The sequence below is a fragment of the Syngnathus leptorhynchus genome, chromosome 2 (genome assembly GCF_054491065.1).
Source record: "Syngnathus leptorhynchus isolate UIUO chromosome 2, UIUO_Slep, whole genome shotgun sequence".
Taxonomy (NCBI): domain Eukaryota; kingdom Metazoa; phylum Chordata; class Actinopteri; order Syngnathiformes; family Syngnathidae; genus Syngnathus; species Syngnathus leptorhynchus.
Genome location: NC_141196.1, coordinates 21,847,960 through 21,861,287, shown reverse-complemented (window position 1 = coordinate 21,861,287; position 13,328 = coordinate 21,847,960). Strand labels below are relative to the sequence as shown.

At 40.2% G+C, this 13,328-nt stretch overlaps 1 long non-coding RNA gene across 2 annotated transcripts in view; it reads left to right on the top strand.

Annotated features, from left to right (window-relative positions):
* The window catches only part of LOC147061249 (uncharacterized), a 32,418-nt gene extending 19,640 nt beyond the window's left edge, over window positions 1-12,778 (top strand). For both annotated transcript variants that reach the window (XR_015065501.1, XR_015065500.1), the window contains exon 3: window positions 12,158-12,778. This is a non-coding gene — a long non-coding RNA (uncharacterized LOC147061249). The remainder of the gene's footprint in view (window positions 1-12,157) is intronic.
* Window positions 12,779-13,328: the final 550 nt, after the last annotated feature.

The following is a 13,328-nucleotide window of genomic DNA, read 5'->3' as shown; positions in this document are numbered from 1 at the left end:
CCTTTATGCATAACCCTAATGTATGGAAATACGTACGTACATTTTCCTAAAAACACTTTTCTTGTTGTGTTGCAGTCACTCACACACACACCTACATAGTAATAAAGTTGGTCGTGTTTTGTTGGAGAAGTGTGTACACAGTCATGTTTGGCTTTAAGCAGACGTATCTTTTTGGAGCCAAACCGTTTCCAACTGCATAGTAACCACATGACCGCCAGGAATCCTCATGTAAATAAGCTTCACGTCACTCAATGGTATGCAACTGCAGTTATTCTTCAGAGTTTATGTCAACATTATTACTTATGTTAACTTTAAACACCAACTGAAAATATTGGAATTATCAACCTTCAATATTTTGAATTTCATGAGCAAAGCCTATTCCACGCTCACTACATCTTGACAAAACACAGTATTTACTGTCCATGAAATATAAAATATTACAGTGATCCTTTTGATCAATTTAGAGGTTGACAAAAACTCTCCCAAACAGATTTAAACAATACCTGATGTTATTGTGGCATTCACTCGGCGAGTTTCCTCCGGTGGTTTAATGCGACCACATTAGCACAAAATTCAATGCAAGCGTTGTGTCATGCTTTATCCATGAAATGAAAAGGAGTACGAGTACGTCGAGGTGGTCTTTTCAAACGACTCTCAGACTAGACTAATTTGTCTGTGTTCCTTAATCCCGGATAGAAGCCGGAATCTTTGAAGCTCAAAACAGCAATTCACTCCAACCATACTAATAATGAACTGGCCTACTATATCATATCAACCATTGTCTTTTTTTCAATAGAGTGTCTTCAGTGGGGAAAGGTTATCTTGTATGTAAATTGGCAAAGCACCCGGGGGCACAAAGCCACAAACCTAACCCTAACCACACAAACTGCTTAATTTCACCATCTGTAAGAGCTAGATTTTCTTTTCCTTTTTTGCAGTGTATAGAAGTTTGAATGGAGCACTTTTATCTGTCATTTTTGTGAAATAAATGCATATATAATATTAATATTTACTTTCCATCCATCCATCCGTTCGTCCCTCCATTGTCCACCATATTTCTGTCTGATTCGGCTCATGCTTTGAGGAAGTGAGAATGGAATTGATAAAAATACATTGTTTATTTTCTGTTGGTTCTCGTGGAGGTTTCCTGAGTACGATCGGATGATTTTTCTTTTAGTGTTTGAACATGATATCCAAACATTTGCTCGATTTATTACTGAAATGGAAATTTTCATAATTGAATTGTTGGATAGTGCGCAATATTTTCCAGTTTTAACTTGAGTGGGTTTAGTTTATCTTCTATTTGTTCACTGGGATTGTGGGTGTATTCATTCGTAAGGACTTTGAACTCACTTTGTAAAGCAACAATGAAGTGACAAAAAGTTGCAGTCACTGGGTTATGATTCGAGAGAGAGAGAGAGAATATATTCAGGAAATGTAATACAGATAATGTCAGTTAAAGACAACTGAAAATCCACAATAATGAAAAAATGACAACTGCAATTGCACAACAAAAATAACCCATATTTAGTTTTGAACAATTTGAATCTCACAGGCAATCATTTAGCGCACACGGACAAGGATGTAGTTGCTTCATATTCAACCTTGTCCTTTCTCCTAAATGGCTCCATTATCTGAGCAAACTAAGAAGTAGACATAATTGGCTTCAAAGCAATCAATATTTCTCTATTCAACTCCAAGCTGTAAGGGTTATTGTATTCTTAATGATTAGTAATTACATTCACAATGGGTTCACAGTACTCCTACTCTTACTTGGCTCGTATATCGAGTGTTACATCACACTGTTACGAAGTGCGGACAACTTTAAATGCATTTTTATTCCTTTTGAGGTTCCTGAACCTCATGGTCACTTCCTTCCAGAATCGCAGTGTGCAAGCATCTTTGATAAGTAGCAGTCGTCATGTTGTAAGCAGGTGTTGAAATGTGCGCTTTGAATGAGCCAAACTTATCTCACACTTCTCCACAGTGAAGATTGACTGAGCCAGTCTGGCCGCTTTGGGCTGTCTTGCAATCAGTTACTATCCTTGAATAATCCAAAACAAACACAATTATGAGACACACCTCTTAATCAATCAGGGGTTGGGCGAGTGTTCTTAGTGGTAAATCCCTAGAATTTATTTAAAATCTTTTCTGAGTTTTGTACCAATCAACCAACTTTAGTTGGGACAGTTTTGGGAAGGGCCTTTTCTTTTTCAGTGTGCAACACATACCTGTAGATATTTTTGTAGTGTGGAAGAACTTCAGAGCCCTGACCTTAAACACATGTGGGATGTCTCCCACAAATGTTTTCTGCACACTAAAACATTCTCCCTCTTGACTTATTTTTATACATCAAGAAGGTGATTTTCTGCATAGCAACTAGAGTTCAAGTACCCCTGTTCTCGCTCTTCCACAGCGCGTGTGTGATCGTATTTGCGGTCCGGGAAGCAATGCCTTTCCTTCTTCTGACCATTCACACCATTACTCCTTCAGGTATCATAAAACACATTTGCATAAATAAAAAATGTGCTCATTGACTTGTGCAAATACTAGATAAAGATTTTATTGTATATTCAGAAACACTTGGGTAGAGTTTGTGATGCGTTTTGTGTGGAATAAATTGATATCAATGACCTCAACCCCATCAAATAATATGAGGAAAAATTACAACTTTACAGAACACAGTAATCAATATAAAAAAGAAAAATAATATTTTGGTCTGTTTTTACATCCTTGTGGTGTCATGAATAACGATCCCAATAGTAGCATTGCTGTTCCATGCTGGAACAAGAATTTGGGCTTTTGTCAGTTTGATGCAAGAATTCCTAATATGGTGCAAAGTGCATGGATTGTGTGTTTCAAGTTGGTTAAGTAAAACACCAAGCATGTTGAACAATACACATGTACAAAGTGTTTAACTTGAACATAACATGCTGTCATGGTTATTGTCATGCAGCATAGGACATTCCAAGAGAGGACATAACCCAACAGAGGAGTGCTCAGTGTGAAATGGAAGCTAGTACATAACATAAGGCTGTGTATTAAATCAACAGGGATGTTGTAGGGAGGTCAGGTATAGCAAGCTTTACTGGATCCTTCTCATCATTGAAGGCATCATAATTCTTTGGAGTGTTTGCTGCAGTCCTGACCATATTTGTAATCCAAGCAGTGGAAAACTCATTTCAGTCAACAGATCACATGCTTTCGCGATTGCATGCCGGTAACAGATTTCCCTTGCAGCACACGACAAGCCTCTGATCAATATTTATTCTGGATATAGTAGTTTTCCCCTATAAGTGTATATAGATAATTTAATTTTACTGTTTTTATGATCAATAACGTATGGATGGATGGATGGATGGATGGATGGATGGATGGATGGATGGATGGATGGATGGACGGACGGACGGACGGATGGACCGACGGACGGACGGACGGACGGACGGACAGAATAGATAGATAGATAGATAGATAGATAGATAGATAGATAGATAGATAGATAGATAGATAGATAGATAGATAGATAGATAGATAGATAGATAGATAGATAGATAGATAGATAGATAGATAGATAGATAGATAGATAGATGGATGGGCATTTGCTGGCCATTAAAATAACCATCCTCTTAAATTGACTCCTCAATGAGCTTTGTGAATAAATCTGATAAAGGTAGATAGTGTGAAAAACTGTGAGCACATGTAGACTATAAAATATTTTTAACAAAAAAATTCAACTGTGAGTTTTGAGAATTGTTATTGCCCCCACAAGGACTGGTTAATGCTCAACATTCAGCTGCTATTCATGTGACATGCATAAAACTTGCCAGACATGCAGAACATGAAACCTGAACTTGGATTGTGTATGTATGAGCACACGTGTGCGTGTGGGGTTATAACCTGCGCCACCCCCACCCCACCTCCAACGGAACCTCCTGCCATGCTTTTGCCACATAAGTAGAATATTTTAGCGCTATTCAACGATTATACTAAGCAAGAAATGTAGGGCCCCGTACCGACATACATATAGATGGCCTTGCCAAATGATCATTAAAATGCCATAAACCAAATGTTAGATTGCGGGCCACCTGATTTATCTAACATTCACAAGTTAACCTTTAAAATAACCTAACAGAAATAATGAACTACTGCTAATTGTAAACAGAATTTCAGATGTAAGGTAAGGTGACAATGATAAATCGGTTCTAGAATCCATCCATCCAATATCCAAACTGCTTTATCACACAAGAGTTGCAGGGGTGCTGGAGCCAGGCTTGGTACACCCTGAACTGGTCACCAGCCAATTGTAGAGCATATATAGACCGACAACATTTTACACTCACAATCACATTACCACCAAAAAATTAAACTAACACAATAATGTGTAGCTTGGTAAAGACATAATATACATAAACAGTGTCAAGATCTGTTTTATATTTTGATGAAAAAGAGATGATCGGTGCTACCCAGTGCGCCTCACAGTTAGGAGGGTGCGGGTTGGATTCCACCTCCGGCCCTCCCTGTGTGGAGTTTGCATGTTCTCCCCGTGTCCGCATGGGTTTTCTCCGAGCACTCCGGTTTCCTCCCACATCCCCAAAACATGTTTGGTAGGCCGATTGAAGACTCTAAATTGTGGATGGTTGTTTGTCTCTGTGTGCCCTGCGATTGGCTGGCAACCGGTTCAGGGTGTCCCCCGCCTACTGCCCGATGATGGCTGGGATAGGCTCCAGCACGCCCGTGACCCCCGTGGGGACAAAGCGGTTCAGAAAATGGAAGGATGGATGAAGAGATGATAGATGGTGCAGCTTGTTGTCACAGGGACTTTGGAGGGAAGCTAGCAAACACTAAATGTACAGTGTATATTGGAACTGGACTGAGAGCCTGCTGAACTTACAGTGCTTAAATATTTACACGCTACATTGATGCATACTCATTTTCCGTCCATCCATGTGTTTTCTATATGACTTAACCTCATTACGGTCAAGGTTGAGCTGGAGCCTAACCCTTCTGTCTGGGTTCAAGGCAGGGTACACCTGGTCACCAGTCAGTTGCAGGGCACATGCAGTACAGAAAAACATTCATTCCCACTCACCTTTACACATGGAGTCGAGAGTCCTCAATGAACCCAACATGCATAACTTTGGGAATGTAAGAGGAAGCTGGAGCAAAATCTATCCCAGGACAGCAAACACCTCACTGGAAGACCTGAGCCAATACTGAATCCTAAACCTCAGAGCTGTTGGCCAGATGAGCGAAACATGGGGTGTCAAACTCTGGCCAGCAGTCCAAATTTGGCCCACAGTGTAATTATATTTGGCCCATGAAGACAAAGGGAGTTTCACCAGTTAAACGTAACAAGTCAGTGAATGATCGGCTAAGGCAGTGTTATGGTGGCCAATCAGAGCCAATGTTTTTACATGTGTGCCGTCGTGGATTCGTCAGTCGTCACACGTAACATCAACAGAGAGGAAGCAGAAATGGTGAGTCAGGATTAAGCTGATGAAAATTTAGCATTTTCAAGGTGGCAATATCAACATCATTTTAAATTCATTGAGGTTAAAGGCAAAAACGTGCATGAGCGTGTACTTTCCCCGGTAACAAGTTATGTATTCAGTAATTCAGTGAACAACTCAGTTACTTTTTTGAACAAGTAGTGAGTTCCCAACACTGTAAATTAAGGTCTAGTAATAATTTGTGATACAGCCTTTTACGGTTGTTAGCATTCTGTTTAGGTTTGTTTTCTGTCTTCCCTTAGGCAAACATGAGATATAATTGTAAGATGCTAAGATTGACAAGACTGTTACAAGGTCAGTTATCAGACATACATATTTCCCTTGGGTTAACGTTGGCCCGTGATTAGCTAATGGAATGTTTGCTAGTGCCATTATAATTAATGACAACTTTTTTTTTGTGTCATAATTGAAAGTGTGCCAATCATAAAATTCAGGAACGTTACCAAGGAGCTAATCGTTCCGATTTCCTTAAAAGACAAATTAATGTCATGTATGACATTTCTTACATTGATATTTGTTATTACTATTTATTAAATTATTTACTACATTATAATGATATTTACATTAATGACAATTTATCGAGGGATGTTTTGTAAAAGAGTTATATTGTCGTATATCAAGCTCAATCAAATGTGATGTCTTTTTACGGGCGAGGGCGGCGCTCAGTCGTTTCGCCAAGGGAGTAATTCAGTGTAGAACCGCAACTGGTTGTACTCCCATGTTGAGCACTCACTTGCACATACATGGGATGTCCTGCATCAAGCTGAATTTCCCTTGATGTCAATAAAGTATCTACAATGTTTGTGCAGACATACTATTGCTCAACATGCTGTATCTCCGACAAAATGTATATGTTTGGCAGTTTAATGGACTGCTTTGTCACATTTACTTTACGCTCGCTGTTGGCCGGCTGCTCCGCCCTCAGCGCTAGTCCTCGGGAGGGCGTGTCGCCAATGCGGAATTGCGCGCGCTAATCGGCGGTGATCGCCGCCTCCTGTCCCGTGTTACCCGCTGATATAAACGCCGTGCGCACGTCAGTGCTGGCCAGTTCGTCTACTAAGTAGTAGGGTGTCAAACTCATGGCCCGGGGGCCCGCCACATCACTTTATGTGGCCCGCGAAGACAAATTGTGCATCAAATTCGTGTGCCATGACTAGAATTGCAAATTGTCTTCACTTTTAATAATAATATATATATTGTTTTACATATTTGACCAGTTTTTACTCGTCTGATTTGAAAACGAGTTATTTGTCAGTTTGTTTTGTAGCTTTTACTGTATATAATCTGAGATGCTCATACATTTATTTGGGTTGACATTCATAATGGCCCTCTGAAAGAAGCTATGACTACAATGCGGCCCGCGAAAAAAAATAGTTTGACACCCCTGGACAGCCACGCCTGGTGCCACCTGTCCAGCTTGCTTTGCCCCTGTCAGCCACCAGGACGTACGCTCGATGATCCCTTCGTGCACCTGTTCTGCTGGCGTTCCAGCACTCGTTTTCCCCGTTTCCTATTCCCTAGACAAAGAGTCCGTGTTGCACATTGTTGTCCTGCCTCATCCGTAACACGCTTAGGTTTTGTTTGGAGTTGAGAATTTGATTTCTTTTAAATCCTCCATTGAGTATTACTGAATTATAGTTTGTGTGAGTGTATATGTTTCTTGTGTCTGTGAACAGGTCATTCAGTTTTACCGTCTTCCAACTACCTGTGGTTGTATTCTGCTGATTTGTCTTTAATTTAAGGACTAGTCAGAGGTTCAATTTTGTAGCGGTGGTCTTGCAGGCATTGACATCCTTGAATGCAAACTGTTTTGTAAAGTATTTCCGTAGTTGCCTATGGATGGATTTTTCTTTATACTAATAGCAAGTGGTAGGTGAAAGGGACAGCCTGTCAATGACAAGACATCATTCCTTCCCACCATGGAGCGGTGCATTAAATGGTGAAAAGGGGGATTGTTTTGACAGATATAAAAGTAGACACAAAAATGGGAACAACAGATATGTATCAAACTTTACAGTAATGCTCCCTTTCCAAATCAAGACCTCAATGTCTGGAGGTATGCTTTAAACCAAGCTTTTTTGTGCCACGGACCAGTTACATGTCAGACAATATGTTCACTGACCAGCCTTTATATAAATATATGAATAAATAATATATTTGTAATAAAAAACGCATAAGAATAAAACTCTCCAGTAAGTATCTGCTCCGCGGCTTTACGGGCTCCACTGGGGAAACATGTCACGTGGCTTGACCTGAATTAATTGATCGTCGATAAAAAAAAGTTCATTTTTTTTCTGTGCGGCCCGGTACCAAATGACCAACGGACCGGTACCGGTCAGCGGCCCGGTGGTTGGGGACCTCTGCTAAACCACAGCAATTCGAAATACTGGCAGACTCAATTTATCTATTTCAATTAGCTGCACATACTAGCTGTGTGACTACATATATATGCAGTGTTAGACATGTGACTACAATGAGAGGCAGAAACACTTGCTGTCCTGTTATCTACTATGTTCCAAATTCCGAAGTGTTTATGTTTAGCTCTTTAGATCATGTATTGCAATTTGCTTTTAAAAAGATAGTTACTTTATTGTCATTGTACAAAACTGTACAATCGAAATCAGGCACAGAATATGTCCTCGTAAATAATATATTTTTAAAAAGAGATAAATGTTTAGATCACTCCCACATCGTTATTTAACATACGGCAACACCAATGTATATGCATAGACCATCAGATATTCCACCTCAATATGTTGTCATGGTTTGTGAGTTCAGTGGTTATGGCTGAAATCGTTCAAGAAGCATGGATTGCCACGTGTACTTATGGATCTGAATCTTTTTCCAGATGGTAAAGTTCAAAAAAGGTAGTAGACAATGTGGAAATAGTCTTTGATTCTGATGAATGACTTGTGGAAGCAGTGAGAGGTGAAGCTGTCATTCGGGGATGGGAGCTCGGAGTTGGTTATGTGTTGTGTAGTTTTTAGAATTGTATGCAGCTTTTTGTTGGGTTTATTTCATGTTGCTGACCTCCTCCCGTCTCATGTAAGGATGCCATACGTCAGAGGACTGGGCGTAAGGCCCAAGCAGATGGTGTGATCGACTAATCTTACAGATTTCTTTTTTTAAATTGCATGTGACTCACTGGCAAACAGACCAGAGTGGACCACATATCTTGCACAAATTCAGCTGGGATAGGTTCCGCGTCACCGGCCCCCCCAATTGAGGACAAGCTATAGAAAATGTATGGATGTTTTTACTGCTCTGTTATAAAGTGAAGGGGACTGTAATCATCGCCATGTCACTACAAATCAATCACACCTCTGGGTACTGTCCAGTTAGGAAGCAATAAAAATTGAAAATCAATCTCACCTGCTGAGTGGGGGGACAGTAAACAAATGGGAAGGAAGATAGCAAGACATCCCTATAGGAATGGTATTGAATTCTTTCTGGATGCCTCCTTGCTCGTCGTTTCTTCAGTACACATGCCACTCACAAATAGTACTGTGAGATGTCTTTTTGCAGGTCGTGAGTCCAGCTCTTTTAGTGTTGCACATGCAGTCATTATCTACTCGCAAAATTCAAGCTCAAGGAGGTATGGTATCAAGAGACATGCCATTACACCAGGAGATTTGGGGGGAGGGAGCAAAATCCAAGCAACAGGACTGTAATTTCCTCCAAAGGAGGAATAGGACAATCAAACAGATCTCAAGCAGGCCTCTCGTGTTCATGTTTCTGGTTTCCTTCAACTGTCAGCAACAGACTTGTCAAAAGCATTGACGTGATACCAGGAGACAGGCGAGTACACTAGGAGAGGGGCTGTAGAAGGGTAACAACCCGTCAGCAAGACGGCTGAGCAAATTGATCTCCAGCAGGCCACTTGTGTTTCTCATGACACACTTCTCATAAGCAAGTTCATGTATGTACACCAGGAGAAGAAGAACCCTAACACTGTACTACTATTTGCTCCTTTATGTGCACAACCATTGCAACAACCCAATCGGAAGTGGAATAGCAAAAAGATAGACACACCAGAGGCAATCCTTGCACAACCACCAGCAGGTCCATAGATGCCTGAAATCCAAGGAACGGTTTCCTCCCAGTTAAAATGATGGAAGACAGTAATGTCCCTCACATATACTACATAGAATAGTAGTGGACCCAAATGCATGATGCAAGGAAAAAAAAAAAACAGCCATCATGCAAAGCCTTCCTAAACAGATCAGATATGCCAAGAAAATCACGATGACTTCTCAACCAAGCACGCGTTTAAGGTTGGTAAGACAACATATACAGACCTGTTTTCAAACTAAAACCACAGGACTCTTTTTCACTAAGATTCATGACTGGCTACAGCAACTCCACCCATCATTGCACTTTATATTCCAAGGTGCAATGGGGCTCTTTATCTGTGTGATGAGATATGCACTGGCTCATTTTCATGACAAGGTCTTCAAGGTAACATGCCACCATACATCACAACATCAAACTGGTAACTACTTAACATGTTTCAGTGGTTATAATAATCTACAACAGTCAAGAATTGATCAAAAATTATTTTGCTTTTGAATTTCCCATGTTCTCTTTACATCAGGGCTGTCAAGCTCCAGTCCTCAGGGGCGGCATTCCTACATGTTTCTTTCGTCAAACACGCCTGATTCAATTGATCAGGATCATTATCAGGGTCCTACAGAACGTGACGATGAACTGATCATTGGAATCAGGTGTGTTTAACAAGGGAAACCTCGAAAACATCCGGGAATGCGGCCCCCGGGGACTGGAGTTTGACACCATCATTGCAAATTAGAGTTTGCCCTCAATGACTTTTCAAGATTTAAATGAAGGGTTTTAAATTAAATGAAATATTCAAATGGCCAAAACTGCCAGTTCTGAGAAGCACTGACCCACGTGTGTAAGGAGATACCCCAGGACTCCATCTGTTGCCTTATCAGGAGCATGTCCAGACATTCGAACAGAGGCCATACACATTAGTCAGTCATAATGAGTTGAGCCTTGAGGAAATTCACAAAAGTTGGATCAGCATGTGAAATCAGTTTTCAAAATTTTTCTGGGCTACGTTTCCTTAACACCTTCCTTTATTTTATTCTCAATGATGTGATCATTAAATTTGATGTGTGATTTTAGCATCCCTTTATTTTCTGTACATCAGTTCATACTCTTGTTCCCAGTTGTGTCTATTCTTCTGATATGGTTCACACGGTGGCTCACCCATCTTTCATTTGCTAACTGCTTATCCAGTGAAGGCCTCCATGGAGTTGGATCCTCTCCAAGGCTCACTGGCAGTCATACTTTTTATCGCTAGAGTAGCCACTGGTGATTAGTTAATGATTAATCCCCTACACATCTCAAATTCACAAAATCTGTCTAAACGTCTTCTTTCCATCTACTGTCCAAAACTCGCACATGGTTATGCTTAAAGCACAATTCCATCTGAGTCTGATCACCAAACAAATGTAAGCATGCATGAGCTAATGAATGGGATCCCACACTGTTATTTTTTCGGCAAGGAAATGTTATGCTAAGGAAAGTATGAGATGTTCATTTAATATTTAAAATTACAGTAATCACAAAAAAGTCCAAGTCATCTGTTGAATTTCATTGAATGTGTTGCATAATACTTTATATGAGTTGCTGTTTGCGAAGCAAGATTTCGATTAGATGTCACGTTTATATTTAGATTTAACATTTACTCTAAGCGTAACATACGTTTGTTACAGTACTGTACATTTCGATTCAACCATTAAATATATTACAGGGAAATATTGTTGAAATGTGCAAAAATGAAAGTGAGTTAAAAATTCACTATACACATTCAAGCTTAGTGTGACAATATGTTGCTTTTGTTATTTTAGCATGACCCACTTTACAAGCAACACTCCACTCCATAACGCCAGAAGTCACAAGTACATTATATTTTTACTTGACTTAAACACCTCCATTTTACATCGAGTTCAAATTGTATCATATCGTGGGTTTTGGGTCCACGTTTGGATTCAATGGAACGTTGCGCATAACTAATAGTTTGGTATGTCTGGGAATACTTTAAAACAGGGAAAGAACAACACTCTGCTTGTTTTGGCTGAGGTGAATTGAGGTTTTTTGCTATGCCTCTGGGGAAGAAAGAAACAGCAAGGCTGTTCAGTATGCAAGTCATGTAGGCACACTCTTTAGCCTTTTAAATTTCAACACGCTAATTGTTTTCACTGGTATTTAGCTATTTGTAAAGTACATATGCATTTTATTTTGCTTAACATTTGGCTATACTCTTCCTGGCCAATTTACTAGACATAGCCATTTTCCCCTCCACAGTTATCACATTATGCTACAATATATCCATCCATCCATCCGTATATCCAAGTTGGCCAAGAGTGCAGTTTTGTTCGACTTCAGTGTATTTCACTTCTTGCAACTGACTGGAGCAGCTCATGTGGCCATAACCATCTTTTGACTTTGACTGCCCTCTTCTGGATACAATAGAGAATTACATCATCTTATTGCTTTTCTTTGGGCAAGAGCCGCAGTGTGTCGTATGCGGGGGGAAAAATAACGGAAAATATTTGAACTTGAACAAAGACGAAAGTCTAATTAATTATAATGAGTCAGATTATTTCACTTTCTTTTTGCAGATTCTTCAGATCCTTGAGGGCTCGCATCACAAGTGTCATGTCATGTATGACAGGAAGCCTAAGAAGGGTCAAGTGAAGGGTCAGTTCCCAGGCTGCAAATGTGGGAGGAGCTAAATGTTTGAAGTGTTTGCCAGAAGTGGATAATAAACGCCATTCATATTGATGGCCATTAGAGAGAGGGTCATGTACCCTAAAAATTGGGGAGTTGACATTGCCTCAGTGTATCTAGGCCAGGGCTGTTCAAATCCAGGCCGCTTTACGTGTCTCCAACATAAGGATTAGGCCTCTTTGGCAAATACTAAGTAGATAGGAGACTTGAGCAAGGTTATCTGTCTCTGTGACGTTTTTTGTTCTTCCTATCTATCTGTACCCTGGCACACATTTCTAGTTGAATGACCATGGAGTGACACATTGTCACATATGGGCTAGGTAGGTCGAGCCAGCCCTCTACTCGGGGGACAATAAAGAAAGAATTGGAACTATTTTGGACAGTTTCTTTCTTCCCGACCTTTTCTTCCACAACAGGAAACTCCACAGCCGTGTTTCAGTCTTCCTGGCAAGTAGTGCAACTTAAAATATGAAGTCTTCTGCTAGTCATTCTTGTGTAATATTGTGAGCATTAAAGATAAAAGGATCACGTGGGAGGAAGACCCACCAACAATTTGGAAAGAAAACAACAAAACTCATGACACAACCTAATTTACCATTTCCTTTCACCAAACAAACAAGGGGGGTTTTATTAGCAATATTTTGTTCTAAGCTTTAGGCACACATTATCCTACTGTTTTATTTGATTGCTTTGACCTGTTTGGAGAAGCTGGGAAGCTCTCGATCTTTATCACCACCATCTCAGCAGTGCAGAAGACACCTCATGCAACTGTGTTAACCCATTCATTCTCATTGGATTGACAGTTTTCCCAACTTATTGCAAAACAGTTAACGCAGATGTCATTCAAGAAGTCCAAACCATATGCTCGGAGCCCTTAGAAACACCCTGATCTGTATGCAATCACTAAAAGCAACCGTCTGACACTTCTTCACAACATTTTTTAATTAGCAATCAGTCTTCAGGCCTCTGTTGTTCTTTGTAAGCATGGATGGAGGAGGTCTAAAGCAGATAAGAGTAAGTGGTAGAGGGGTCAGAGGAGGAGGAGTTTGTGTGCGAGGTAGT